Raw genomic sequence first — 15,035 nt, 5'->3', positions numbered from 1 at the left:
GATAAAATTAGAAATGAGCTCATCAGAGGGACAGCCAAGGTTCGATGTTTTGGAGACAAAGTTAGAGAGAGCAGACTTCAATGGTTTGGACACGTCCAGAGGAGAGAGAGTGAGTATATTGGTAGAAGGATGATGAGGATGGAGCTGCCAGGCAAGAGAGCTAGAGGAAGACCAAAGAGAAGGTTGATGGATGTCGTGAGGGAAGACATGATGGCAGTTGGTGTTCGAGAGGAGGATGCAGGAGATAGGCTCTCATGGAAAAGGATGACGCGCTGTGGCGACCCCTAACGGGACAAGCCGAAAGGAAAAGAAGAAAGAAGAAGAGAGTGTTAGAATGAACAAGGTGAGTTCAACAAATGGATTTAAAGTCTTGTATTCATATGAATTTTTAGTAATCTTTAGTAATTCGATGAAAATAGGTACAAAATAGAAGAGGAGTACATACAGTATATACAGTACATCTTAATACAATTATTGTGTCACGATGCGAAGTCGGATGTGAGTTAGATTGGACCCAAGAGCAGAGTGAGGCGGAGGGAGTAGATTTAGAATGGTTAATTGCAGGTTGGCTCAGGATAATTTCATCCAAGGCGAGGTGGTGGACCGTCGGGACAAGGAGCGAGCAGGAAGCAGGAACGTAAGCAGGTGGGGTAGCTTCGCGGCCTGGCTGGAGTCAGCGAGGCGGGGATGGCACGGAAGAAACACTGGAAGTACAAGAGTTGGCCAGCGAGTCACAAACAAGTGTCAATACTCAGGCGACGGATTCCTGGAACTGAGAGGCTTATATGCAGGCAGTGGTGAGTGCTGATTGAAGACAGGTGCGCGCCCAAGGTGCAGATTACTGGGGAGAGAGCGGGACAGAGAGAGAGAGAGAGAGAGAGAGAGAGAGAGAGAGCGGCAAGCCACATAGTGCCACCAATGCTCCAAAGGAGGAACTGCAGGGCACACATCATGACATACTGTTTATCTTCATCAAAATCAGAATCATCTTTATTTGCCAAGTATTTCAATAACGCACAAGGAATTTGTCTCTGGTAGTAGGTGCCGCTCTACTACGACAACCACTGTGACAAAATACAACTTGTATACTTTTAGGACATAAAAAGACACCATGGAGAGTCACTGAGCAATGAAAAGTTACCAGTAATGTGGTATTGCTGATGCAAAGACAATTGTGCGAATGGTGCAGTCCTCAGGAAATTTAGAGCAGTTTGAAGTGCTAATAGTGCGATAATCTGGAACACTGACAAATGTGCAAATGGTGCTGATAGTTCTCAAGCACAAGTGGTGATTGTTTATCTTCGTTCCTTGTGAAGTTCATTGCAAAAAAGTTTGCTTTGCGCACTGTATTTTGTAATACTTCATTATTATTTGTAAAATATTGTACCTATATTTTTACTCCATCCACCATTGCTAATTTGTTTTAAAATTAGGATGTTGTTTTGTTATACTTGTCAAATTTTATATATTGAGAAGTAAATGTTAAATTAAAAATTAATTTGATTTTAGTATGAATAAATTATATATTACCATATAAACACACATTGGTACCGTTGATATTGGGAATTGGTATTGTACCAGTTCAAATGTGAAAGGTATCCATCCCTAGTTCCAAGCATCCCTGTCCCACACGTGCATGTAATCAAAATGGTAACCTTGGGAAAATGAAAAGAAACTGATATCCTGCATCTCTTCTATTTGGCTGAAGAGTATGAAAAAGTAAAACAAAGATACAATGTACGACCAATGAACGTGAATAGAGAAGGGAAGGAGGATTCAGGACACTAATGCAAGAAATGAGCGGTATTGACGAGAAGAAGCATCATCACTACTTAAGTACTTTCATTTGTTGCTCTTGCGCATGTGTGGTCGGCGTGCTTTAAATGCAAAAATTGGGCTGCAAGCGAATGATTGCAGATGAGCGGATGACAATGTTTACTGTACGTCACATGGACCAACACGCACCCTGCGTGGAAAGTATGAATTGGCCTTAAGGCAGTGACTAGTGCTTGTTCATAAACGTTCTAGTGACCAGCAAACTCAACGAGGAAAGCCTTTGTTAATCTGAGACTCAGCATCAATGACAGTGACCCTGATGGAGCCAGATAGGATTCCCAACTGGAGGACTGCTGTGAATCCTTGTCTTTTGCGTCAGCTTTTCACATGCTTGCTGCGTTGGACTGGATGTGTGAAAGGTCACATCGGAAAGGTGCCAATGTTTGTTTTGACTTGGGGTGAAGGAGCCAATTTGTTTTAGCCTACCACACAAGCATCTTTCTGGCAAACAATGTTTGACTTGATATTTTGATTTACTTTCTCATTGCCGACGATACGTAATTGCTTGGACCCAAAGGATACAATTGTGGGTATTGATACTTTATGTTGAATTGAATGCATTGGATGTTCATTTAAAAAGGAATTCTGAGGAAAACAGAGGTTTTTGAAAGACTTTTTGAACATAAATATTTGAATGCTATTTTCTGTTTTCTACTTTGTAAGTAAATGTTTATACTTCATTATAAACAAGTGTGATTATTGACTACTTTTGTTAATCTGCATAATTTAATAATGATTATTCATGGTAACTTTAAACTTTAATAGTTATAAAAACTAAGTGTCTGAAAAGAGTGAAAGTAATGTCAGAGACATTGCATTCCATAGTAATTGCAAAGTTAAGGGTAATAGTTATTGGTTTATTTGCGAGTTGAAGTCATGACATTTTGAAAGAAGGTAATTACATAGATGTTTTAAGTTACAGTGAGTTTATTAGTAAAGGAGCTACCTATTCTTGATTGAGTAAAGAACTCAGGTTAGCCACCTATGATTATAGTTACACGCAATAGAGAGGCGCTACATAAATTGAAAGCTAATCCTGAACTGTTAAGACTGAAAAAACTGTTTTGCCACATCAGCAGGAGACCCTGCAGAGAGGTGGTCTATCAGCTCATTCTTCCCAGGGAGTTCCACGAGATGGCCATGCAAGCCATATATATAACCGTTGACCTACTCTGTAGCCAGTTCTTTTGATTGGATGTTACTGGATGTGGATAAGTACATCAGAAACTGTAGCAAGTGTGTCGCTCACAAGAACACGTCTTAAGCCATGGGCCTTTGGACTTCCACTCCATGAAACCCGACTCAAAGGGCATTGGTAATCACAGATAATTTTACGAGATACGTTCAGGCCTTCTCAACTGTGATTTTTGGCATACAAGTACACCCCAAGCTATTATTCATTTATGTGGTTTCAATGTTATACCAAGCCACCTGCAGGCCACCATAACTATGACGTTAAAAATTTAATTAAATTGAAATTAATATTTGACTTCCCTGCTCTGTTCATGTCCCTGAACCAGAATGTTAGAGCTGCAACACAAAATCATAACATAATCCTCACTGCAGTACATTCAATATAATATACATTTTTTTTACTTATTTTTTTTAAAATAAGTTAAAAGCTGTGGAACGGTGGTTGACTGGTTAGCAAATCTGCCTCACAGTTCTGAGGACTCGGGTTCAAATCCGGCCTTGCCTGTGTGGAGTTTGTATGTTCTCCCCGTGCCTGCGTGGATTTTCTTCGGGCTCTCCGGTTTCCTCCAACATCCCAAAAACATTCACGGTAGGTTAATTGAAGACTCTAAATTGCCCATAGTTGTCATAGTTGTGAATGTGAGTGCGGAATGGTTGTTTGTTTATATGTGACATGCGATTGGTTGACGACCAGTTGAGGGTCTACCTCGCCTCTCACCTGTCAGCTGGGATAGGCTCCAGCACGCCCGCGACCCTAGTGAGGAGAAGCAGCTCCGAAAATGGATGGATGGGTGTCCATACATCTAATATGTGGATATAAACTGGGATAAAGAAGAGATGACCCCAGTCATCATCCAGGGGAAGAAAGTGAGGAGAGGGGACTCCTATAAGTACCTGGGGGTTCACACCAATGACAAACTGTACTGGTCCCACAATACAGGGGCTACACAATACAATACAATGTCTGCTTCAGGAAGTGACAGAGAGAAGATTATTCGGCATCTGCAGTAGGCTTATACCTGTCAATGGTTGCCAGTGCACTGTTCTTTGAGGTGGTGTGCTGGTTGGGCAGCATCAAGACTGGTGAAATACACAGGGTCAAAAAAGTGGTGCTATCTACGATGAGTGGTAGCAGATGGGCACCTTTTTTAGCAAGTGCTTCATTCCAACTGACTGCTTTTGTCGCCCGTTTATGCCCATCACCATCCCAGTGCCTGTTTTTATTTGCTGCTCTGTTCTTATCTGCGGCTCAAAAATTAATGTATATTTAAAGAAAAACTTCAGCATTCAAAAAAGTTGCATATGCCAATGTCTCTATGTATCTGTTGTCTATTATCTTATTTATTGTTGTTGATTTTGTAACAATCTGCTGTGTGCTACTGTAACACTGGAGTTTCACCATTAGTGATCACTAAAGGATTATCTTATTTTATCTTATTTTAACTGTATAAACGTACATACCTTGTATAAACCCCAATTCCAATGAAATTGAGACCTTGTGTAAAATGTAAATCAAAACTGAATACAATGATTTGCAAATCCTTTTCAACCTATATTCAATTGAATATACTACAAAGAAAATATATTTAATCTTTAAACTAATATACATGATATTTTTTTTTTTTTTTTTTGCAAATATTCACTCATTTTTAATTTAGTACCTGCAACACTTTCCAAAAAAAGCTGGGCCAGGGGTATGTTTACCACTGTGTTACATCACCTTTTCTTTTAACAACACTAAATAAGTGTTTGGGAAATGAGCAGACAAATTGTTGAAGCTTTGAAGGTGGAAATCTTTCCCATTCTTGCTTGATGTACAACTTAAGTTGCTCAACAGTCGGGTCTTCGTTGTCATATTTTGCACTTCACAATGCGCCACACATTTCCAATAGAAGACAGGTCTGGATTGGTCCCAGGCCAGTCTAGTAATTGCACTCTTTTACTACGAAGCCACGCTGTTCTACCACGTGCGGAATGTGACTTGGAATTGTCTTGCTGAAAGAATCAGGGTTGTCCCTGAAAAAGACATTGCTTGGATGGCAGCATATGTTTCTCCAAAAACTGTATGTACCTTTCACCGTTAATGGTGCCTTCAGAGATGTGCAAGTTACCCATGCTATGGGCACCCATACTATCACAGATGCTGGCTTTTGAATGTGTTAATAGCAATAATAATAAAAAATAATAATGCAGTACACTTATATAACGCTTTTCTAGACACTCAAAGGTGCTTTACAGTTTCATGCATTATTCATTAACTCCTCAGTTACACCATGGTGGTGGTAAGCTACTCGTGGTTGCCACAGGTCCCCTGGGACAGTCTGACAGACGCGTGCATGCCCCTCTGACCCCCACCAAACATCCAACCATTTGTAGGCAATGTGGGTTAGGTGTCTTGCCCACAGTTCCTGAGCCCACATGGCAATATCCTTTCCACAATGATGCTGTTTTTTCATGCAGTGCCGCCTGAGGGATCGAAGGTCACAGGCATTCAATGATAGCTTTTGGACTTGCTGCTTACGTGCGGCGATTTCTCCAGATTCTCAGAATCTTTTGATGCTATTATGGACCATACATGATGAAATCCATAAATTTGTTACAATTGTACATTGAGAAACCTTTTTAAACTGTTGGACTATTTATTCATGCACTTGTTCACAAAGTGGTGAACCTCGCCCCATCCTTGCTCGTGAACAACTGAGCCTTTTGGGAATGCTCCCTTTGTACCCAATCATGACACTTACATGTTTCCAATTAATGAGAGAATATTTGCAAAAAACAAAAACAATAACATTCCTCAGTTTGAACATTAAATGTTTTGTCTCTGTAGTGTATTCAATTGAATATAGGTGGGAAAGGATTTGCAAATCAATGTATTCCCAACGACATTGTAATTGGGAGTTTGTACCACGAGGGACAGAATTCACCTCTGATGGCAGTCCAATTTCCGTCAGTGCAGGATGGAATAATGAGGTTTTTTTTCTTATGAGGAATAAGAGGTGAAGTGTCTAAAAACACTCACCCACCATCTAGCAAATGCGATTTTGAAGATCTAACAAAGCCCTCTAAGCTGCAAGCAAGTAGGCCACTTGTGTCCATACAAATGCAACATCGATCAAGACAGATTAAAAAAGCAAGCAGCCTAAAATCAATAAAGAGAACCAAACGTCCTGTCCAACATGTGTGGACATCTCTTCTAATAGATTGTCTGGATTATAACACAGAGGAGCATCAACAAGCAATTGATTCTGAGTCCATTGATGAATAGACAATACTAAAAAAAAAACATTTAAACAACCTGCCTTCCATATAACAGAGCATGTAAGGCTTCTTACATTGAATAGGGTCAGTCCAATTCCAGCATTTTTTTAAATATATAATCTTTCCTGTCCTTTATCGGGTTAGCAAGATAATGTGTGTTGGAAATGCCCAGGATGCCCATTGCGGCTTATGGGGGGCACAAGCCAGTGTAAACTGTTGGCCGGTCCCAAGTCTGGATAAATGCAGAAGGTTGCGTCAGGGCAGGCATCCGGCTAAAACTTTGCCAAACAAATAGGAGCGTTCATCCAAAGAGTTCCATACCAAATTGGTCATGGCCCAGGTAGACATTGCCGCCACTGGCGCCGTTAACCTACAGGGCTCCGGTGGAAATTCAGCTGCTATGGATCTAAGATGAAGGAGAGGTGGAAAGAGAAGAGGAAACCACAGAGCCGAGAACAGAATGTGGGGACTTTGAATGTTTGGACTATGAAAGGAAAAGCTTGGGAGTTGGTTGACATGATTATTAGGAGAAAGATTGATCTATTGTGTGTCCAAGAGAGCAGGTGGAAAGGCTCAGGGGCAGGGTTCAAATCATTTTGGATGGGTGTTGTAAGGAAGTGATGAAACGGGTCCAAGCAGGTGGGAACAGGTGGAGGAAGGTGTCAGGTGTATTATGTGACAGAATAATCTCTCCTAGGATCAAGGGCAAAGTTTATAAGACAGTGGTGAGGCCAGCCATTATGTACGGCTTGAAGACAGTGGCACTGAAGAGATGACAAAAAGCATAGCTGGAGGTGGTGGAAATGCAGATGTTGAGTTTCTCTTTAGGAGGATAGGATTAGAAATTAGCTCATCAGAGGGACAGCCAAGGTTAGATGTTTAATCGACAAAGTTAGAGAGAGCAGACTTTGATGGGTTGGACACATCCAGAGGAGAGAGAGTGAGTATATTGGTAGAAGGATGATGAGGATGGAGCTGCCAGGCAAGAGAGCTCAAGGAAGACCAAAGAGAAAGCTGATAGATGTAGTGAGGGAAGACAGGAGGGCAGTTGGTTTTAGAGAGTAGGATGGAGGACATTGGCTTTCATGGAAAAGGATGACACGCTGTGGTGACCCCTAAAAGAACAAGAAGAAGCCCTTTGTCAAACTATTGTACTTGGTCTTAAACTTCCTGGCAAATTAAACGGTCAGATTTCTCCTTAAGATTCATTCATTAATTTTCCATTCTGCTTATCCTCACTAGGGTCGCGGGCGTGCTGTAGCCTATCCCAGCTGACTCTGGGCGAGAGGCAGCGTACACCCTGGACTGGTCGCTAACCAATCGCAGGGCACATCTAAACAAACAACCACTCGCAGTCACATTTACACCTACGGGCAATTTAGAGTCTTCAATTAACCTACCATGCATGTTTTGTAGGAGGAAACCGGAGTACCCGGAGAAAACCCACAAAGGCACGAAGAAGAAGAAGAAGAAGAATCACCTTTATTGTCATGAACATGCATGCATGCACACAAAATGTGTTCTCTGCATTTTACCCATCACAATGAACACACACAAACTTGTTAGTGTCTTGCTCAAGGACACCACAGTCCTGAGTCCGGGAGATATTGGCAGATAGTCCAATCGGGGTCTTGAACCTAGGTCCCCCACAGTGTCAGGCAATAATTTTAACCATTGGGCCACAGCTGCCCTAATATTCCATCAGTAAACCAGCACTGATTGGTTCGCTTTTTTGACCCCAGTACCAGTGTACACACCAAACCTGTATTTGCTTCTACAACCAATAGCTGTAAACAGAGGTACTCACCAGATACGCCAATTTCCTCACTCACCATTGTGCAGGCTGCCTCTTTTTTTCAGCAGGAGTTATCAAAAAGTTTCGGGTGCCCGCAAATCGTGATGATCATTTTATCCACCATTGTTTCAGGACGTGAGTGATGCAGCATATTCTCGATGCCGATTGGCTGTTGCGACACAGCGTCATATGAATTTGAATGTAGTGGGCAGGTACTTGAATAATGATTAGTGGAGTCTCCGTCACAATGACGCCAAATTGAGATCCAGTCATTTTGCAAGCGGTTTGATTTTCAAAGGGTATTGCATACAACCGACAAACCACATAAATGTCAAATCATTTCACAGACTAATTTTGACCTATTTTATGCATAAAACAGAAGAAAAAAATGGATTTTGATGGCATGAGACCTTTAATGCTTTCAGATCCATTTTAATATAAAATCTGATATTGTTGACTTTCACAGAAAAGTTAGGGAACCTGTTAGTCACACAACTCGATTGGTGTAATATTAAGTCTGATTTTGCTTGTTTCACACCAGCATCAGGCCATTTCTCTCTTTAATGTCTGGACTGCCTTTTGCATAAGGTGCTGTCAGTGAACACAGGCAAAAGCTCATCTTCCACAACTTGTGCTGACATGACATCATGGTAAACACTATAGTTTTGGATCTGGATGTAGCTGAATATGAAAGTTAAACTTACATAACTTCCCCTTTGATACGTCATTTAGAGTAGCTTTCTTGATAAATACATCGGTGTGCAGAATTACGGAACTCATACAGTAGAATCTATCTTAGAATAACAAAATGATTTACTTCTTTGTGTTGTTTTTGCATGAAGAGTAATAAGAACAAACAAAACATCCAGATTAGGGGCAGATTGGGGGGGAAAAGTGGCCCGGGAGTTATGGACAGACTGGCCCAGTTCATGCGCACCGTGGGGAGCCAACCAGCCTGCAACACAAATTTCATGTAACCCGATGATTAAAATTTTTATGCTCTTTTGGTCCGTAACTCATGGAGTAGTTAATAACCTCAAAAACCTTAAACTATAAACAAAGTAAGAACCATAGATCACTTTACACTTGAGACTATGTGAGTTCTGGGATGCACATGTCATAGAAACAATGAGTCCCAACTCGGAACAATGAGTCTGAGACTCATCCAAACGGAATACAGATACAGTAATCCTACACTATATCACGGTTCTTGCTTTGAGGTCCCACTCTATTGCATATTTGTATTACAGGTGTTACTCTATTTTTTATACTGTTTGTACAATATTTTTGTGTTATCCATTGCTCTTGTTCTCTCTCAATATATTATACTGTATGTTTCGGCCTGTCATGATAGCAAAATCTTTAGGATGACATATTTTCCCTAAAACTATAACGACAAACGATAGTATCGTTGATTTTTTTTATGCCACTGATATAATGATATTAGAGCATAACAATTCCATTACATCCTTTTTAATAACAAATCACTTTTAATTCTAATTCTAAGAATAATGAACACTGACATTGTAATTTAGAACAATAAATATGAATAAAACATAAATAAAACAGACTCAGGCTCTGTTCCCAAAAGTTGCACTTCTACAAATATTAAATATTGGCACAGCGGTATAAACAGTCATTCATGCCTCAACATGCAATATAATGCCAATCAAGTTTTCAGTTGATTAAGAAAAAGTAGGAACATTAATGACAACACAAGTAGATCAAAGCAACCTGTTTTGATTCAAGATGTGTGTTACTTTTTAAAAGTCTTCAGCCTTTCTTTAAAAGCTGCTTTGTCAACATGTTCAATTGCTACATCTCTTTACAATAGTAATGCTATACTGTATATAATGTTAGCATACATGCGCCATATTCATGTTTGTATTTGCATTGTTGGGCAAAGGGTTCCATAATTGCTGATGTAATTGTTGATGGGAAACGAGATGTCCCACTGTGTTTTTTGTTTCAAGCTGAAGTAATTGGGTGGGATAGTTGTGTTTAAAATGGATTTTGTCCCTTTGAGGTTTTAAGTTGCCTTGTCTTTGCTGCGACTTTATACAAATTCTACATACCAGCTCGTTGGAGTTAGCGGGATGGCCGCGTTCATCTGGCTTGAATCCAAAATGTTCCCACACATTGTCACGGTAGCGTCTTTGGAACTAATTCCATTTGTGCCGCTCAGGTTTTTGTAACTGCAGTGCTGTGTACGCTAGTACCCGCATTTCATACGCACACACGCGCACACAGACACACACAGATCCAATCAGATGGAGGGTCCCCGCGCTTCACTATCTCTGATTAGTTTAGAGACCACAATGAATCCCATCATGTGTCTGGTTTCAAGTCGCGGAAATTTTTTTTTCTTACTCAAATGACTGGGCATCTGTACGCAGCCTGTTCCCCCACTTTTCGTTTCATTTGCTTCTTTGTCTTGTGGCAGGGCCGCCCCACTGGCCTATCAGCCTTCTGGGGATATCCCCAGTATCCCCATACGCCAGTCCGCCCTTGGTGAAGATAGCTGAATGCTTTCGTATTGGGCTTGTCTGTGTCGAAGGCTGCCGTTGCCAGAGCAATGTGTCTACCTTGCAAGGATATTCACCACTTTGCTCGAAGACATTGAGGGATGTTAATATTTATACATTTTTCCCTCACTTTTAAATGATTAGAAATAGTGAATCTCAAATTTTATATATTTTTTTAAATTATTATTTACTTGGCACGGTGAAAGACTGGTTAGCACATCTGCCTCACAGTTCTGAGGACTGGGGTTCAAATCCCGGCCCCGCCTGTGTGGAGTTTGCATGTTCTCCCTGTGCCTGTGTGGGTTTTCTCTGGGCACTCCGGTTTCCTCCCACATCCCAAAAGCATGCTTGATAGGTTGATTCAAGACTCTAAATTGCCTATAGGTGTGATGTGAGTGCAAATGGTTGTTTGTTGATATGTGCCCTGTGATTGGTTGACGACCAATTCAGGGTGTACCCCGCCTCTCGCCCGAAGATAGATGGATAGGTTCCAGCACGCCCGTGACCCTAGTGAGGATAGAAGTTTGCAGATGACACCACTGTCATCGGCCTCATCAAGGACGGTGACGAGTCTGCATATCGACAGGAAGTGGAGCGGCTGGGGCTGTGGTGCGGCCGACACAACCTGGAGCTGAACACGCTCAAGGCTGTAGAGATGATCGTGGACTTCAGCAGACATCCTTTGCCACAGCTGCCCCTCACGTTGTCCAGGTGCCTTCAAGTTATCGAGACCTTCAAGTTCCTGGGAATTACAGTCTCTCAGGACCTGAAGTGGGCGACCAACATCAACTCCGTCCTCAAAAAAGCCCAGCAGAGGATGTACTTCCTGCGGCTTCTGAGAAAGCACGGCCTGCCACAGGAGCTGCTGAGGCAGTTCGACACAGCGGTCATCGAATCAGTCCAGTCTTCTTCCATCACAGTCTGGTTTGGTGCTGCTACAAAAAAGGACAAACTCCGACTGCAACGGACAATCAAAACTGCTGAAAGGATTGTCGGTACCCCCCTATCCACCCTTGAGGACTTGCACGCTGCCAGAACTAAGACAAGAGCGTGCAAAATCCTCTCGGACCCTCCGCATCCCGGTCACCAGCTCTTCTAGCTCCTTCCCTCAAGTAGGTGGTACCGATCAATGCAAACTAGAACTAGCAGACATTCCAACAACTTCTTCCCTCTTGCAATCAACTTCTTAAACACCTAACCTACAATTCCATTACAACATGCTGGCAATTTTTTGACTTGAGTTCGTTGTCACATTTCTGTCGGGGCCAATTATATATGACTCGTGCACTCACTGTAGTTGTCTCACCATGCTGCACTATTTGCATATCTGTTGTTGACCAATACTGGCCACTCATGCCAGAGTAGCATCTGCTCCATTTGCACACTGATTGAGGAGTATCTGCAACATTTGCACAATCAACATTGTCCCAGATTATCGCACTACTTGTCACTTTAAACCGCATACACTACTTGAAGTCTCGGCGCCCTTTGCACAACGGTCATTGCACCGGACTATTGTAATATTAGTCATTCGAACTGCTCTAAGTACTAGAGGACTCTGCATCTTTTTGCACAATTGTCAGAAAATAAAAAATAAAAATGTACCGGCATTACCAGATAACTAGCAACCCTTTACTGCTCAGTGACTGTTTTTTTTGTCAATGTCTTTATGTCTCAAAAGTGTTCTCTGCCAATTGACTGTCTGTTGTCGTACTATAGCGGCTCCAACTACCGGAGACAAATTCCTTGTGTGTTTGTTGGACATACTTGGCAAATAAAGATGATTCTGATTCTGATTCAATGGTTCCACGACTGCGGTGCAAATGACTGAAAGGTCTCTGTTCCAGACGTGATGCAACTCGAAGAACTGCTTGACAATCAGGCATTCAATAATATTTGATTTGTTTGATATTTGATTCTCTTTATTTGTTATTCACCGGCAAACTGGAAGCATGAAATTGTGTTTCACTCTTTGTATTTTCTTTTTTCAATCTTGGAAAGTATAATTTTTTGGGGGAAGCGATGGTGTTAAATTCGAAAAAAATATTAAGTTGTTCTAAAAGGCCCTAAAGGCATTCCTCCTTATTTGCTTTATTGCGATTTTACAACTTAGATAACCATAGCATTTGTGTTAATTCCTTATGTGTAGAGTGATGTCATATAGAGTGGAAAAAACTGTCAGACAGTCTTGATTTATTCAAATATAGTATATCTTTTTTATTTGAGTCTTCCATTGCCATGTCATTCACCACGATAACACTTACAGTTGGTACGGAAAGTATTCAGACCCCTTAAATTTTCCACTCTTTTATATATTGTAGACATTTGCTAAAATCATTTAAGTTCATTTTTTCCCTCATTAATGTACACACAGCACCCCATATTGACAGAAAAAAATGGAATTGCAGATATTTTTGCAGATTTATTGAAAAAGAAAAACTGATATATCACACAGCCATAAGTATTCAGACCCTTTGCTGTGACACTCATATATTTAACTTGGGTGCTGTCCATTTCTTCTGATCATCCTTAAAATGGTTCTACACCTTCATTGGAGTCCAGCTGTGTATGATTATACTGATTGGACTTGATTAGGCGTGCAAAATCCTCTCGGACCCTCCACATCCCGGTCACCAGCTCCTCCAGCTCCTTCCCTCAGGTAGGCGCTACCGATGAATGCAAACTAGAACTAGCAGACATTCCAACAGCTTCTTCCCTCTTGCAATCAACTTCTTAAACAGCTAACCTACAATTCCATTGCAACATGCTGCCAATTCTTTTTTTTGTCTTGAGTTTGTTGTCACATTTCTGTCGGGCCAATTATACATACTCGTGCACTCACTGTAGTAGTCTCGCCACGCTGCACTATTTGCATATCTGTTGTTGACCAATACTGGCCACTCATGCCAGAGTAGCATCTGCTCCATTTGCACACTGATTGAGGAGTATCTGCAACATTTGCACAATCAACATTGTCCCAGATTATCGCACTACTTGTCACTTTAAACCGCATACACTACTTGAAGTCTCGGCGCCCTTTGCACAATGGTCATTGCACCGGACTATTGCAATATTAGTCATTCGAACTGCTCTAAGTACTAGAGGACTCTGCATCTTTTTGCACAATTGTCAAAAAATAAATAAATAGTACCGGCATTAACTAGCAACCCTTTATTGCTCAGTGATTGTTTTTCTCAATGTCTTTATGTCTTAAAAGTGTTCTCTGTCAATTGACTGTCTGTTGTCGTACTAGAGCGGCTCCAACTACCGGAGACAAATTCCTTGTGTGTTTTTTGGACATAGTTGGCAAATAAAGATGATTCTGATTCTGATTCTGGTTTGGGATGACCAGAACCCTTCCTAGAGCTGTCCATCTGGCCAAACTGAGCAATCGGAGGAGAAGAGCCTTGGCGAGAGAGGTAAAAAAGCACCCAAAGATCACTATGGGTGAGCTCCAGAGATGCAGTCGGGAGATGGGAGAAAGTTCGAGAAAGTCAACCATCACTGCATCTCTCCACCAGTCGGGGCCTTATGGCAGAGTGGCCCGACGGAAGCCTCTCCTCCGTGCAAGACACATGAAAGCCTGCATGGAGTTTGCTAAAAACACCTGAAGGACTCCAAGATGGTGAGAAATAAGATTCTCAGGTCTGATGAACTTTTTGGCCTTAATTCTAAGCGGAATGTGCGGAAAAAAATGGACACTGCTCATCACCTGTGCAATACAGTCCCAACAGTCCAGCATGGTGGTGACAGCATCATGCCTGTGTGGGTGTTTTTCAGCTGCAGGGACAGGACGACTGGTTGCAATCGAAGGAAAGATGAATGCAGCCAAGTACAGGGATAGCCTGGATGAAAACTTGGTGCAGTAACTTGGCAATGAAAATGTCAGTGGCTGAAAGGCAACATGGGATAAATGCGACTTGTGTGTGAGACATTATCTTAAGGCATGTGAACACACAAGTTATGCTGATCATAGATCTTGTCCTCAAGCATTGTTATGGTGCTAAGGAGTCATGACAGTTGTCTTTTACAGCAAGAACTTGTTTATCAGTGACTGCATGTGGTCTGTCTCCTGAGCTGTTTTCCAGTTTGCCCCACACACAATTCACCTAAGTGGATCTGCATTCCGTTGCCAGAGCTCAGGCTGCTACTTTTGAAAATGTGTTTGACTTAAAGCAACAGCAGCCAAACTGGACAACATCCCTTCTGATCCATTATTTTTGCTGTGTTAATCCCCCGCCATCATATATATGTATAACAAATGTGATGTAACAGTGAAGTTGTCCTCACTTGTCAAATAGTAAAGGCGTGACATAAACACACCCTGAAGTACAGACAAAACCGTAGCTGTTTCCCGGTACTGCATAGGCTGATGCAATCTTGTAGTAGTTAATAGTTATGTAGTTCTTACATACACGTGAGTG

The sequence above is a fragment of the Phyllopteryx taeniolatus genome, chromosome 1, assembly GCF_024500385.1.
Source record: "Phyllopteryx taeniolatus isolate TA_2022b chromosome 1, UOR_Ptae_1.2, whole genome shotgun sequence".
NCBI lineage: Eukaryota > Metazoa > Chordata > Actinopteri > Syngnathiformes > Syngnathidae > Phyllopteryx > Phyllopteryx taeniolatus.
The sequence above is the reverse complement of the archived record's forward strand: the minus strand, read 5'-3'. Positions refer to the sequence as shown.